We start from the raw sequence: 16,888 nt of genomic DNA on the forward strand, positions 1-16,888 counted from the left end.
TTATGCCGCTATTTGTGCGAATAGAACTGATGTCTTGGAATATTTCTACATACTTACTCAAAAATGTAAAATTTTGACTTGTGCTACTGCAAATTTTATTATATTTAATATTTGTCTTTTTGTAAAATTTATTGTACCTAATCTTTATATAATTTTTTTTTAATAAAATATTTTTTTGTATAGAAAATATGACCTGATTCTTATTTAAATCCCTAAAAACATTATATTGTTAAACTCCGCAGAAGATAATACATATAATAAAATATATACATAGTTTATCATCACTGTTCTGGCATAAGACACTAATTCGAAAAAATTACATATTGAGTTACCAAAATGTTCCTTATTTCAAACTTTACTGTCTGGAAACCTTCTTAATAAATAAACAGTCTTTATTTTAAAGTCATCCTTTTTACGATTACTTAATAAACTCACATGATAGACCATTTCAAACATTTTAACAACTTCAAAGTCAAATTACTCAAAACTAGTATTCTCCAGTTAGTGTGTTCTGCCAGAACAGGGACGATATAATATACTATAAAAATATTATAATATGGCTAAATACTATAATGCATTATATTCCTAAGAATATCATTTAAAAACATTGTGGAAGAAGGCTGCTACCTGCTTAAGCCAATATATTTATAATAAAGCCATTACAAATGGGTGAGGAAAAGCGAAAAACTCCAATAGTGTTTAAATTGTCGCCAAGGAAAAAAGCGTTAACCCTCAATTTTATTGATTTTTCTTAAAAAACTTTTTTAATTATCAGATCAAGAAAATAAAACACCTATTCGGGGGCTTAGGATAACATGGGCGAAACTACAAAACAATGGTTTTGAGATAAGCACAAAAACATCATCGTTTAAATAATTTTCAATTAAATCATTTAAATTCATCAATTAAAAGGATATATTATTTTTATCAGTAAAAAATGCTGTTGAGAAAGGTTTTGCCTTTATAATGATGTTATTTGTAATGATATAATAAAAGTGATTTTCGGATGCCAGTCAATGATTAACTAAAAACCGTGATTATTGCAGTTTCGCCCTTGTCATCCTAAGACCCCGAATTTATTTACCATCATGCACTTCACGTTTGTGTATATTTTATATTTTGACTCAACCTTTGACCCAAAATCATTAAAAAAACGTTTTTTGCACCTCCTGTAAAATTTCTTCCTGAGGGTTGATGTCCTTTTCCTTGACACAGTCGAAATGTTAACGAGAGAGTAAGTTATACTTTTCAATTTTACAGGAGAGTTGATTAATTGAAACATTTGTAGGTATACATTTGAATTTAAGTTGGTCTATTTTACATTCTGCATAAGAAAATTTCCATGGAATTTTATCTGCATAACTCATTGACTATTTTTTATGACATCCAAATAACATGGTAATTAAACAGTTGTGACCTGTGAATAGATTACATATAAATTAAATAATACCATCGATACAAATTGGGTTCCCATATTTGACAATGATAAAAAGAGGACATATTTCATAATCAACAACGGCCCGGCCCCATAGTCCAATACTGTGCAGGGTCTCTGGGTTCAATCTCGGTGATTTCAGAATATATACATGTGATTTTCTTAATTCTGAGTGCGCTTGAAATGGAATATTTTACGAACCGTTCGATAATTTCCCGAAAATATTAACATTTTTCTAATTTTATGTATATCTTATAAAATGAAGTATGTTGGAATGTTACGTGATGTGGCCAACCTAGCTCAGATGATCAACATCATTTTTCCACGGGACGGACCGATAATCTCAGGGATTTCATGAACCGGAATTATTAACAAACAAGAATTAGTAAAATCTCGGAATTAAGAAATTCAATATAGTAAGGTACCGCAATTCTTCGCTATTTACTAGAATATTATGTCCTAAATAATAATAGGACATATTCTAGTTAATATACAAACAGAACATATACATCGCAACAATTACAACAAAATAGGAGCACAAAATGTTGACAGTGGAAAAAGAGGACATAATATTATTATGCATTATTTGATTAAAATAAAAAAAAGGTACTGGACACAAACATTGACCTTAAACAAGAGGACGTCTGGGAACCCTATCGGTAAGTACTTTTCTACAAGTGTTCGCTAGCCCATACAGATCTTGCTCGTGTGATATTTAAGTTAAGTTTAACTGAAATTGTATAGTGGTGGCAAACTGCCTTCACCTGACAACAGTGTGTATAGATAGGTCTGTGAATAACATGAGACTGGATGTAGCCACAATTTAGTGGGGCAGGTGATCTGACAATGACACATTTATGTGGTAATTAATATAGGTTATGGAATTGATTTTTTTTGAAACTTATTGACTGACATCGCGACATGCTCTCTCGGCCAGCAAACAACTTCTTTGGCCATATCCATCCCTCAGTTGGAGCATATGGAAGCCACACGGGCCTCCGAGAATCCCTGTCGCTAACCAGTCTTTTTGCATTGTTCCAGGTCATAGCTGCATCACGTAGCTCCGCGGTACATCTTTTGATAGTATTCAGCGGTTTTACAGAACGCCGGAATCCGGTTGCCTTGAAGATCAGGCAAGCCAGGTTGAGGTTCTCTTCTGGCATCCGCAGCACGTATTGTGGGGATGCAGATATGCCTTGGTCAGGTGGTATTGACTTCCGTAGTATAAAGTCAAAGAGGATGATGAAGAGAAGCGGAGCAAGGACACAACCTGTCTGACTCCGGTCGTGACAGTGTCACCAGTGTAAACAACGGGCCTCAGGAATTTACATTTTTTTGTTGAGCTACCTGGTAACACTGGCGAATGGCAAGTAATCTTTTTTTCACGTACCTGCCTGATGACAAGGCGCATCTTGTTAACAACGCAACAATTATACATCGATTCACAGTATCTATGTATTGAAAAAAACAAACATCAATATAATTATATTACCTGGAACGACGCAAGACTGGCTAACGACAGGGATTCTTGGAGGCACCGCGTGGTGTCCATATCCTCCAGCGCGGAGGTGTGGATATGGCTGAAAATATAAAGTAAACTTTATGAAAAAAAGTCACAATTTTAATACATAATACAGTAGAACCTCGATTATGCGTACTAATTGGGGATGAAGGTAGTCCGGATAGTGAGAAATCCGGATAATCGAAATAAATCATAATTAGGAAAAGAATATTACATTCTGTATGAACAATTTTTACAACGTTTTTATTAGGTCGTATCCTTATGTGTCCGGTGGTTGTTTATCCAGTACAAATCTTGCAATTGATTTTTAACTAACTTCCTGACTAGCTAGACATTTGAAACTTTTAGAATATATCAGAACACGATGCCAATGCATTCTTTTAATACCATCTTATATATATTTATATATATATATATATATCCGACCACATTTAGCGGCTCATGTGTGAATAGGCGACCTTTGTCGATCACTATTTCACATGTCATATATAATGACATGGATGAGGTAGCAACTTGCTGTCTTTTTCGTTATATTTAAAACATGGTCAGCTATCACTTAACTATAAATATTATGTTTATACCCAAAAAAATATCATCTATTTTTAATGTCTCTACATTGATCATTTTGATCAACACACTTGTTCGTTCATGCAACGTTGCCAAATTATCTTGAATTCAGAATACACAGAACTGGGAGCTAGCTTAGTTCAACTAATGTTTACAGCTGTTGTATTGTTATGATGAGAGTTTTTAAGACCATTTTATATTTGAATGTAAATTACAAGATAATAATATTAGAAAAATAAATAAAATTAAAATTTGTGTAAGTACTAACATTATAAGTATTTTGACAATTACAAAAAAAAAATCAAGTTGATATATTATTTTGGAATGAGTTTGTTGCTTTGAAAATGAAATTTGACTATCGATAAGAAAAATATCTCTTTAGTCGGTATCTTGATAAAATCATGAATAAAAGTATTTAGAAATGATTAAGACGATAGGTATTCTACCTAAATGAATGATTTACATGAGTGGTGTACGGTGTGGTGTACCTTAATTATTAAGGTAAGTAGGTACATGCAAAAAAATAATTCGTCCACACCAGGGATATGTACATACTATTGGAGAAGACAGATGAAGGTGTGAACTGTAATAATTCTAATTAGTTTTTCGGCAATTATAAATATGTCTCCAGTGCCAGTGGCACCCATACTACCAAATAATATTTTGTATGAATAAAATTATCCTGTGAAGTGCATGTAAAAACAATACATAGCATTATGACCACTGTACTGCTTGGGCTTATTTTTTTTCCCACTAAACAATGGCTACCTTTTTTTGTTTACTAATAATTGAAAAATTACTCATTTTACGAGATTCTCATTTTATGCCTTGTTTATTCATAAAAACTTTTTAGATTTTAGAACTGTATTAAATTTTATATTTGGCGTTTTTAAATCATTCTGTTATTATGCCTACTGTTAATCTTTTCGATGCACCCCAACTATTTTATAACTTATTAATATAAATTCTCCACCTAAAAGGTACATATTAATAAAATAACCATACAATTTGAATTTGTGAAATGATACCATCTTATTATTAATTTTTATTTTATGGTTATGTTTTTCACCCTATGATTATTGGTTTTTCTCTTGTGCAGCACAAATTCAAATGATTTTGAATAATTCATTTTTTTGATTTTTTAGATAAATAAAAATGTGTATAACGCGAAATCCAAATCTGTACCTTAGCGTCAACTTGACCCAAGATTTTATAATATTTGTATGTATGTGATGCAATTTTATGTGATATAATAAATTATCTAAATTTGATGATAATTCACATTTGGAATTTTATTTTATAATTATCTGTAGTGTGTTTCCTGACTAATATGAATGGCTATTTATCCAATATGTAGAAGGGTCGCATGTTAATATGTTACCATGAAAGGGGGTCGCGATCAATGGTTCATAATAAGCCAACAACTCAATAATTCAAGTGGATTTATTTGAAAATTACAAAAAATACACAGAATGCCATTCATTTTACCTCGCCAAACCCAGGGATTCTACGGAATATCATTTGGGGATAATATGGGGAATACTACTGTAGAACATCATACTGCCCTTAACCTCAGTGATAGGTAAAGGGGCACGCCAAACATCCTGGCATGGGGCCCCGGTTCGGGATGTGGGGACCATGGCCAAAGCATAATAAAGCAAAAAAAAAAACTGTCTACGATGAGAATTTTCACATTCAATGACTGGTGTAATTTTGTCAAAGAATGCGGAAATTCATTGTATCAATGACGTTTCAGGTTTTTAAATCATTCGCATCTAAATATGATAACCCAACGCACCATTTAATTTATATTACAAAAAAACATTGTGTGGTAAAATAGTTCCCATATACAATATGGCGTGGTTTCACGTTTGAAGAGATGATTTTGAGAGACTCTTTTTATATAAACATCATTTGAAGAAAATGATTTTATGGTAGTTGGTTAACGACGAAATATAGAAAGAATTCCTGTTATTGTTCCAGATATACCTAAAATAATTAAGAATCCAAAGAAATCATATTTCTAAATTAAAATATCGTGATTTAGTGACAACGCTAAATACATACCAGAGGAATACCAAGAGTATTTTCGTGGGCTTTCCAGACAGTGAAGATTATGCCTGTTTTGTACTATTATTTTGTTGATAAATGCAAACCTAAAAAACAACGAAGATTTTAATGTTACGAGTATCTGGCTTATGTATCTACCTACAGAACCCAAATCATTAAAAAACAAGAGATTATAATATTATTTATCAATAGTTATATTTTTTGTTATTTTAACCAATATGCAATATTTGAAAAAACATGAGAGCCAAAATTTCTTAAAAACCCTAAATACAGTCAAATTTACAGGTACCAAAACAAAACATTTTTCACATCATTTTTCAATAGTGCACGAACTGTAAAATTTTTGTTTTTTTCAAGTGAAAAACAAAATACCTTTTTAGTGATGCGTGTGTGTAAGTAAAGTGATTGGTATTATTTTGATTACATATATGTAATTATTTTCGTCGGAAATAATTTTCGAAATTTCCATGTCGCGCCAAGTTGCATTAAATGCATTAACCAATGGTTATACGGGTTCAAATCTCGTCGAGTTTCGTATTTGTTTTCAAATATGATTTTTTCTAGTAGGTATATATCTGAGGTGTTTTCAAGTTATGTATGTTCAATATATGGAATGTTACATTCTCAAAATCTTGTGAATTATTCATTGAATAAAAGAAATGGTTAATTCAAAGATGTTTATTTATTGAGTGTATTTATGTATTCATATTGGATCAATACAAGCAAGCAAAAAATAAAACATCTGGTAGGTCGTGCCATTTATTTCAACTTTAATAGTATGCTTATAGTTAAGCACATATCTACTAACATGTAGTCTATACAATTATTACGCACTTTTTTGCTATTCAAATCATTTGTCGACCTCCGTGGACGAACGGTTAAGATTCTCGTCTACGAATCCGGAGATCGCGTGTTCGAACGCGGCGTGCTAAGTCAATTTTATTTGGTTATTTTACGTTTAATTACTATACAATAATATAGTATAGTATACTTGCGGCAAGTTCCGGAGCGGTGGATACTCTCAATATCGTGAAAGACAACAATTCAGAATCGAAACGTTGCTTGAAATGACTTCTAGTCCAAATACTAAACAAAAAAGTATCAAAATACTAAAAGTATTTTGATATCTATTAAAAACCCACTTAGGGTTTTCAAAGTATTTATAATATTACAATTAATAATAAGTATACAAAGTCATAATATTGTTTCAACGAATAAGAAAATGTATTCTGTCTTCATCTATACGTATAGTATTTAAGCAAAGGCAAACGGCCTATCTGAATAGTCTTGATAATGGTGTCACTTCATTCAGGTGTAAACAATGGACCCGTCTCCAGCACCTGTACCTACAGTAAAAAATATTTCTTATGCAGTTTACGCAAAGGATATTTTCGCATATCATTGAAATTATAAAATTTCACGCACCGTTCCCGTTCCGTCTCACCTTCCTATCACCTCTTCCTTGCAGTGGCAACGTCGCACTCTCCGATCAGCTAAAGGCGATTAATAATGAACGGAAATAATCAACGAAGTCACGTTCTATATTCAGGGATAAAAAAGTATATAGGAGCCTATTTACTGCCTTCGAAATTATCACTTACCTTATCAAATTGAGTTATAGGTACCTACGGTACCAGCTCGTCGAGCTGGTCACAACTGCATATAAATCTATACCTGACAATGATCAAGTAAGTGACAAATGAGCCAATAAGTCGAAATGATCAGGTAACTCCGGTAATTTGTGGACGGTTTGATTCACTAACTGCCCTTAGACATACTTATATATATATAATTAACCATCTTTAAGTAGAATTGAATTCATTTTCAGTTAATTCTGTTTTGTATGAAAAGTTATTTCAGAAGAAATCCGTAATCCAATCCACTATTATTGGTTGCTAGGGGTCTGGAGTCCTAGCAACTAAATTATTAATATATACGTGCGTTACTATGGAAATCAATATGAAATGTAAAAATGACAAGTCAAGTTTATATGATTCAACAGAAAATTTAAAAACGTATATACAAAGTTCTTTTTATCTTGTAATTATTATTATTATATACATATAGCTTCAATTTTAAATATTTTTTTAGTAGGAAATTCAATTACCTTAAAGTAGCTGTCCTTTTGTAAGGTGCCAAATCAATAATATTTTAAGACATATAGGTTATCTTGAGTTACATTCTTCTAGCTCTCAAAACACTTCATGGCGATAACTAAGCATTGAAAATCTTCATAATGTGTAGGACTCTGCTCGATGTTGTTCCTCTAAGGCAGATAGTTCCTCATCATTCAAAACTTGGAATCCTTGCAATTGAAGCATTGAGTATATCCACTTTGTCTTTTTATTAATTAATGATAGTAGGTACAGCCCGTTTTCTTTTCGATGGCATATCGATAATATTCAAAATAAATATTTAAATCACAAAAATAAACATTTCAGAAAATAATCCAGATAATCAAGGTTCTACTATATTAAAATATTCTTTTATTAAATGTGACAGCATTTTAGTGCAAATGAAATCTTGTTTTGAAAACTGAATGGAGTCTTTATTAACCTTTTTTGACTGGTTCCTCTCTAAAGCTTTTATCAAGCAAACATGTGCAATGAATCTGGCCAACATGATTTGAATAAAACTGTATTTGCAAGCGAAATAGCAATTCAGATTGAGCCATCGCATTCCAAATGGAACTGTTGTAATTAATCCAAACATACTATCTTAAAGATGCTTACCCAAATTGTAAAATCGCTCTTGGAATTTTTCTTACCGTACCATTTGCTGAGGCTTCATATGAATGAAGTTTTAGCAAAATAAAAATTATAAAAGAATCTTTTCGTTCCTCCATTGGGCAAGAACGTTTATCTGGCTGAGTAATTATCTCCATAGAGAACGCTATAACCGAAACATTAATGAATTTTATTCATGCAAAGCGCGAAAAGTTAAATTTTAGCATGATCATAATATTAATTCTGTATACACCCGATCCTCTTTTTGGATGGGGGATACGTTCCAAAGACTACCGTGCAAAACAAAACCGTGTAAAAAAAGATAAGGTGCCCATACAAAAATGGTAGTTAGGTTCCATTACTTAAAATCAACTCAAAATACGAAATTCTTGAACTCACAAAAAAATCGAATTTATTTATTATTTATACTTACTTAAAAATATTTATTCATAAAAATACATAGTTTTCGATTTAAATTAAATTTAGCAGAGAAATATATTCATTCAATGTCGCTACTTGACAATAAACGTGCCCGTTTACTGCTGTTTTTTGCTGGTGAAAAATCACTCTCATCGCTGGAAATATTAAATTTTAATGACGCTGACGCCGAAGCCGGCGGCGCTCTCGTATCGAAGCCCGAAGTGACTGACTAGTGGTGCCATGTATGTACGTATGTATATCTGGAGGGCATCCGGTGACAACGTATATATGCACCAGTGGCGTGCGGTCCATTGCAACCCAATTTTTTGATAAATATGTACATACATACGTATTTTTATTCTTTTTAGTTTTTAAACCGTGTTAAAGAAATAAAATCAGTGTAAATAAAAAATGATCGCTACTTTTTTTAAACCGTGTTATTTCGAAACCTTGCAAAAAGAGGATCGGGTGTATTTAGTTGAAATGATTCAAATGAATAAAATATAATTACGAATCGCTTTTTGTTAATTTTTTTTTAATAAAAGCCACTGGCCAGTGTTTAGTTGTTCAGTAGATCATGGTCCATGTTGCAAATAATATAAATAAATATAGAAATATTATATCATCTTCTGCATTAATAAAGTTAAACCAGTTTTTCAATAAAAAAAACAAAACATTTTAAAAGGATTAAGATGGACAAATTGTTATTGAAACCTCAAAAAAATGAGAATGAGAGTAAACAAGATGAAAACCACAACAAAAATTCCATCTCATCAAAACAAAAATATAATAATAGTTATGTGGAATATGGTTTTATATTATCTGAAAAAGACAACTCAGTTCCTTTTAGTATGATTTCCTTCTCACTCACACTCTCTTGCTAATGCTAATGCAAAGAATGAACTCAAAAATGTATGGTCCTTGCAAATCGGTGAAAGTACTGAGATTAGCAACAAAGCTCAGCTAATTGCATTTCTGCGAATTATCAGGGGTGGCAAAATCATAAATCATTTTTTCTTTGTTGTGAATTGAAGGAAAAAACGACAGGAGAAGATGCATTTAACCTAGTAAACATAAACGTCGAATTGAGAGAGATTCAGTGGCAAACTTGTGTTAGCGTTTGCACTGATGGCGTTCCTTCCATGCAGGGTCGTCAAAAAGGCTTCGTGGCTCATGTACGAGGGATAGCCGTTTATATTTCGGGATCAACATACAAAAACGAATTTTTATCAATGAAAACAGTTTTATTGTTTTTCAAAATATTCTCCATGATAATTTATACAGTTTTCTATGCGTTTGAACCAATCTGAAAAGCATTTTCGCCACTTTGCAGAAGGTAACTCCAAAACATGGCTTTTGAATGCATCATCTGCCTTTTCTGGTGTAGAAAATCATTGACTACGCAATTTATCTTTCAGAAGTCATATGGTGCCAAATCGGGGCTTATACACTATTTATACATATTTCTTCTTTATAATTTTTTATCATCCTTTATCGTACCATACATAATATTATTATACTAGCTGAGCCAGCTGGCGGTCGCCAGTCTGTCTCGCTAGGTCTTGCAGACGACTTGGCGGTGTTGGATTTTAATATAATTGTGAAGTATGCATAGATGGCGCCATAGTTTTCTCTTCGGGATGGGTTTTTTATTCACGTCAGACAGTTTGACATTTCGCTGATAGTAGTAGAATGAGGTTGCGGAATCCTTCATCCAGCAGTGGATTGATCCTAGTTGATGATGATGATGATAACGATATGAGTATGTAGTTAAATATAATATCACCAATTTTGATAAATACAGAAATTCAAATAACAGAAAGGAGTAGAATATGGATAGGGAGGCCTTTATCCAGCAGTGGATTGGATCAGGTCGATGGTGATGATGATGATATTAATATGTAGATAAATATAATATCACCGATTTTGATAAATACAGCAATTAAAATGCAGAAAGGAATAGAATCAGGCTAGGGAGGCCTTAATCCAGCAGTGGATTGGTTCAGGTCGATGTTGATAAGGATGATATAAATAGGTATAGCATCACAAATTCGTTTAACTGCTAGTAGTAGAATCAGGTTGCGGAACCCTTCATCCAGCAGTGGATTGATCCTAGTTGATGATGATGATGATAACGATACGAATATGTAGATAAATATAATATCACCGATTTTGATAAATACAGCAATTCAAATGACAGAAAGGAGTAGAATCAGGGTAGGGAGGCCTTTATCCAGCAGTGGATTGGTTCAGGTCGATGATTATGATGACGATATGAATATGAGGATAAATATAATATCACCGATTTTGATAAATACAGGAATTCAAATGACAGAAAGGAATAGAATCAGGCTAGGGAGGCCTTTATCCAGCAGTGGATTGATCCTGGTTGATAATGATTTAAATAATATGTATAACACCAATTATTGTTGAATACCTTTTAAATATTTTTGGCTTATATGAGCTAATTGAATGTATATAAGTTTCGTTGGTTTAAAAAATTATCATATAACATATAACAGCCATAATAAAAATGTTACGTTATCAAATTTTGAAGTAATATTCTATGGTTGATCCAGTGTTGCCATGTCTACTGAAATTTCAGTAGATCAACTGATATTTTTTGCCAATATACTGAATTTCATCAAGAATTCAGAAATTCAAGAAATCTACTGATATTTGTGTTTCTCCATAATTGTAAATTAACTGATGATTCTTTTAATAATAAACTTGAAATGATTTACGCATGACCTTTTTTGATGTTATACACTTCTAAATTGACATAAAAAGCATTGTAACTCTACCCAAGAGCGCCATTTTACCCATTAATATCATCATCATTGTTTACAATAAATTAATATTATTAGTTATTGTTATTCTTATTAGTTTTAAATCATATCTAATAAACCACATTTTTCAAAATCTACTGATATTTTATGAAATCTACTGAAATTTTAAATTTTGACTTGGCAACACTGGGTTGATCGCATAGTCAGTGTTGCCATGTCTACTGAAATTTCAGTAGATCTACTGAAATTTTTGCCAGGAAAAGAAAAAATTATGACTATGAGAAGACACTTGTGAGAATTGAGAGAACACAATCGTTGAATTTAGTACATTTTTGTCAATCTACTGATATTTTGAAGAAAAAATCAAAAAATCTACTGAACTTTGAAAATTTTAGTTGGCAACACTGGTTGATACTTTTTAAATATTTTTGGGTTATAATGAGCTAATTAAATGTAAGTATATAAGTCATTCAACAGCCTTACAAAAAAAAAACAAAAGTGACATCAAATTTTGAAATATTATTCTTTGCGTTGAAATGACGATACGTGCACGCCCGCAGTGAAATGAAATAATTATTTTTAATGTGAATTCGTATAAATGTAATTGTTTATTTGCTATAAATGTGAGTTATTATATAGTGATGTGCATCTTTAAAATCATTATAAGACGTAAATAATCTCAGCTACAAATTCGTAATGATGCGATGACGGATGATAGTTTTTAAAAGTGATTTTTTTGTGACTGTGTTGAGTTTTATAAAATTGTGCTCACTTCGAATTATAGCCACTCGAATGCATCCGATAAGTAAATATGTGGTGAGTAAATTGGAATAATGTAGTTAAGTATACATAGCGTGATAAATATGTAGTGTCAAAAGACTTCCTTTCCGTCAGAGGTGTAGAAACTTGACTAAAAACAAAGAACTTAATTCATAAAAATTTAAATAAACCAGTTCTAATATGTTTATCGGTTTATCTTATTATGATTAGTTTGTGAAAATTGATTGTATATATCGGTTAAAACGCATTTTAAATTTAAAGCGGCCATCTTTGGTTAATTGGTTTGAGTGTTGCAAACATTGTGAAAAAATAAATTCCCGACATAATCAGTTGTCAATAAAGTGACGTGTCGCTGGAAAATGTATCGGGAAATGAATAAAAATCACCGACTTCGAGTGGAATTTCGTCAAACGGCTGTCAACTATGGAAAACCCATTTTAAACGATCCGAGAACCGATTTTTTTTTAACCCATCGGACATGACGAATAAGGCACACAATCGCTCGCCAAACACCGGGAAAGCTGTAGGATAATAATATATAGATGACAGTAAAATTTGTTTTTCGTCTCCTGTATACCTGTATAACTGATATTTGGTCTATTCATTCGGTAAACAAATCCTATAGCGATGAACTGTCAGCATCTGTTTCATTGCAAAAAATGACTGGTATAAAAATGTCAATAAAACAAAATCAATAAAAGCTCCATTTCTTATTTTTTTTTATGTATTTATACTTCAGATAAATCTAATACAGTACAGATAATTCACAATATTCACAGAATAATAAATAGTCGCTGTTCGATATGGCCGAAGCCAGTATTCAAACCGTCATCATGTTCGTTAACACTTTTCGGTTGGGCTTGAACAAAAACACTAAATCATTTTACATTATTTAACATAACTATGAGAACGGTTGTCGACACAAAAAAGAAAACAGACTAAATAAATAAATACCGGAGATAGTAATAAGGCATATGCACATAAACCGACTTTTTCAAACACTTGAAAAAAAATAATAAACGAAAAACATTATTACTTCACAGCCAAGCGTTCATAAAAAAACTTTATTTATTCTAAAACAACAGCATTCCTACAAATATATTTTACAGCCGATTACTAGACAAACATATTATGTACATCTGGAATCTCCAGGAAATAAATTTACAATGGGAATTTAAAAAATAAAGGGGCGGGGTTGTATTATTTATATGAGGTACGATAATGGACACAAATGAATCGGAAGACGCTGAAGCTTATAGAAACAATATGTAGTTGTAACAATGTAATAAAGGTTTGTACATACAAAAAAAAGTACAAATAACACAATCCATCTGTCGAAAAGTGGCAATAAAACCGTGTCTAAATAAATCGGTTCAAATTTCAGACAAATGAAACGAATCAAAATATGCAGATATGATGCTGCGGAAAATAAAATAAAATTCTAAAACATTCAAGCATTGTTTTTAATTAGTGAAAATGCGTGAGTTATCGAATCATTCAACATAACAATAATTGGGACTGTCTAATGCGTTTATACATCAAACGATGTTCTTGAAAAATTGACATAATGACAATTGGCACACGACACAATTTAAAATTTAGCCTGCTTAATTTTTTCTTATTAAGTTTTAGTCGGCGGAAGATGATATCGTGGACAAATAAACGCACATTATTTTTTTGTGTTTAAATTAATATGTGAACCGTGCACTCGACACTTTCAGAATGCAACATTAGCGAATTAGATAACTCGCATACCATTATTATGATAACAGAGATTCTATATAATAGAATAGAGAGTAAATACATAATAGTGCCAGTCGGAATAATGATGAATTTGCTTAGGTATACATTTCCAATTATATCCAGGTACATTACATTGTGTTATCAACTTTTCATGAAGAAATTTTTAAAATAAAATAATTGGCATAATATATGCAAATATACAGTATGAAAGATGAATCTTATCGGTGTAGCTGTGGATTATAGTCTATGTTAAAACATATTATGATACATTCATTTTATATGTACAGTTTTCTTTCGCTTTTACAAAATGCTATCTATATACATACGTGTGCTTTTTAACAATCGATCCGTCTATTCTGTGTAAAATTAAATAAACCGCTATAATATTTAGAGATTAATAAGTGCGGGGTAGGAACTTCGTAAAAGAATTTCAAAGGTTTACAAAATCATATAACAGCGACTCCTATCCACAATATTGGTTAATTCGATTAGCGTTTATTTAGTAGAAATCCATTCTATAATAATGACATAATTACTTTTGGTTATAACGCTGCCTCAGTACGAAGTACTATTTGACAAAATGTCAGTTTTGACTCACGAATTACAACATATGGAAAATCAGTTGAAGTTTCTGGGCAAGGCTGCACTATTTTTATAGAAATTTATTTTACTATAATATTTTAGATAAATTTGTATTATATCATATCAATGTGAATATCAAAGAAGTATAATTATTTTAGTGCAATACTACACTTTATTACATAAATTGATTTAATTCAAATATGGGATGGAATTTAAGGTGGTTCTTTATAATTTTAGATAAAATGTTCATTTTTTTAGGATATTTACATAATACTGATATATAAATACTTTATAAGAATATCTTTCAAATCTATTCAAAAACTTTGACAGCCATTTTCTCCTAAGAGGTTTTTGTCAAACAGTGTACCCTTATGCTGAGGCAGCGATATGCCGATGCGCATATCGTTATTGATTCTGTGGATATTTGATTTATGTATATCGTCGGATCGGTTATAATATTCCATCTTCGCCCGTTTATAATATCTACCCGCTGTTCGATTCGGTCACCGAAATATTTTAAAAGAATAAATCAATATAACAATACTATGTAGTGTTGGGCGACTTCGAGATTGTGGCTGCAACAGGCGTCCGTGGAATTAAAAATCCACCTGCGTATCTATACCCCGAACACCGCTTCCGTCTTTGACACTGCAAACAGCGCTGTGATAACGCATCCGCAATATATTGACATTGAGAATTCTCTCTTTTCATAAATACATCAAACCGTGACGCTTGATTACAGTAGTGCAGTAGTGACTGTGAGAAAATCACATAAATCTATTGCGTGACATCACTGGGTTCGAACATGAGGCCCCCAAATTGAGAAGCCGGTCCGGAACGTATTCGACTACGAGAGTGCCGTTCGATTGCCATCCAAAAAATATTTATAAATTTTTAATTAATCCATAATATTATGATTGAAATTAATTATTTCACAATTATAATTATAAGATTAAAATCAATATTAGAATCAGAATAGATTAATAGGTACCTATTTTTGTATTTACACCATCGATTCGAACAATTTGGAAAGAATATTTACTGTTTTAATACATTTATAGTTTATATTATAGTTCAAAATATACAGATAGAAGGTGAACTATAATCAGGTGAAAAATATTGTATAATAGAAGATAAAAGGCTATGTAAATATTTCTTTTAGGCAGTCGCCAACGTATTGTATACTGCGGCAGACAATAGCTTTGATACCACATATTTATTACAAAATTTCTCTTCTCATATAATATGTAATATGATGTATGACAAAAAAGAAGACGGAAGGCGGTATGTAGTCTATTTGACAACTTGAATGAACATACTGTTTGTATACCAAAGATATCGGTGGCCATCTATGAAAGTAGCCATGTATGTATGAACATTTATCAGAATTTCATATTTCTTACTTATTTACACTATCAATGGGGCGAAACGATCTGGTTAATTTATTTTACTGAGAATCGACGGCAAAAATAATTAATAATTACAATAATAATGTAATAACAATGACAGGTTGACATTGAATAATTGCCGCTCCATGTTAACTGTCTATTCTTGTTGGAGATATTTTAAATCAAATAAAACAAAATGCGTAACCAAGTATGCAGTATATAACCCACATATAATTTAATAACGATCAGAACCAGTCGTATACACTAAAAGGGACATCGGTGATCGATCATCGATTGACAATGTCCCCCTCTGAGCCGCCCGTGTCGCCGTTCAGGTAAATTTCAATGTTTTCGAAAATAATATTCTTAGGGCGGCGGTCAGTAAATATTTCAAAGTACTCGACTCGACCGACCGGAGAACAGACATGGCAAAATCTTAATTTTTGATTCACTTTTATATTCTCCAATACTATCGTCTCTGAATAATGTACCCGCCGATGATTTACCAAATAGGATATGCTTTTATCTAAATTCGCATATGTTTGATGCATAGGCAAAAACAGTTAATAAGGAAAAGCCGGATGTAAAAGCGGTGTTCAGCCGATGAGATTTTATATCGCCATGATGCGAGCGAGCCCGAGCCGAACGCGAACTCTCGCAATCATATCGTCGCTAATTTTCTACAAACACGTGTATCAATTTTTGTCAATTTTGAGTTGTTTGATGTAATGAATTCAGAATTTGAATACGCATATATTAAACCAATACAACATACTTTATAACATAATAGATTTAAGCAATGACAAAAAACTCGTATCACAATAAATGACTTTTATAAATATTATAAACTCGTATCTTGAGTTACG

The sequence above is a fragment of the Rhyacophila brunnea genome, unplaced genomic scaffold (genome assembly GCF_057557595.1).
Source record: "Rhyacophila brunnea isolate RB1 unplaced genomic scaffold, BYU_Rbru_1.0 scaffold_21, whole genome shotgun sequence".
Classification (NCBI taxonomy): domain Eukaryota; kingdom Metazoa; phylum Arthropoda; class Insecta; order Trichoptera; family Rhyacophilidae; genus Rhyacophila; species Rhyacophila brunnea.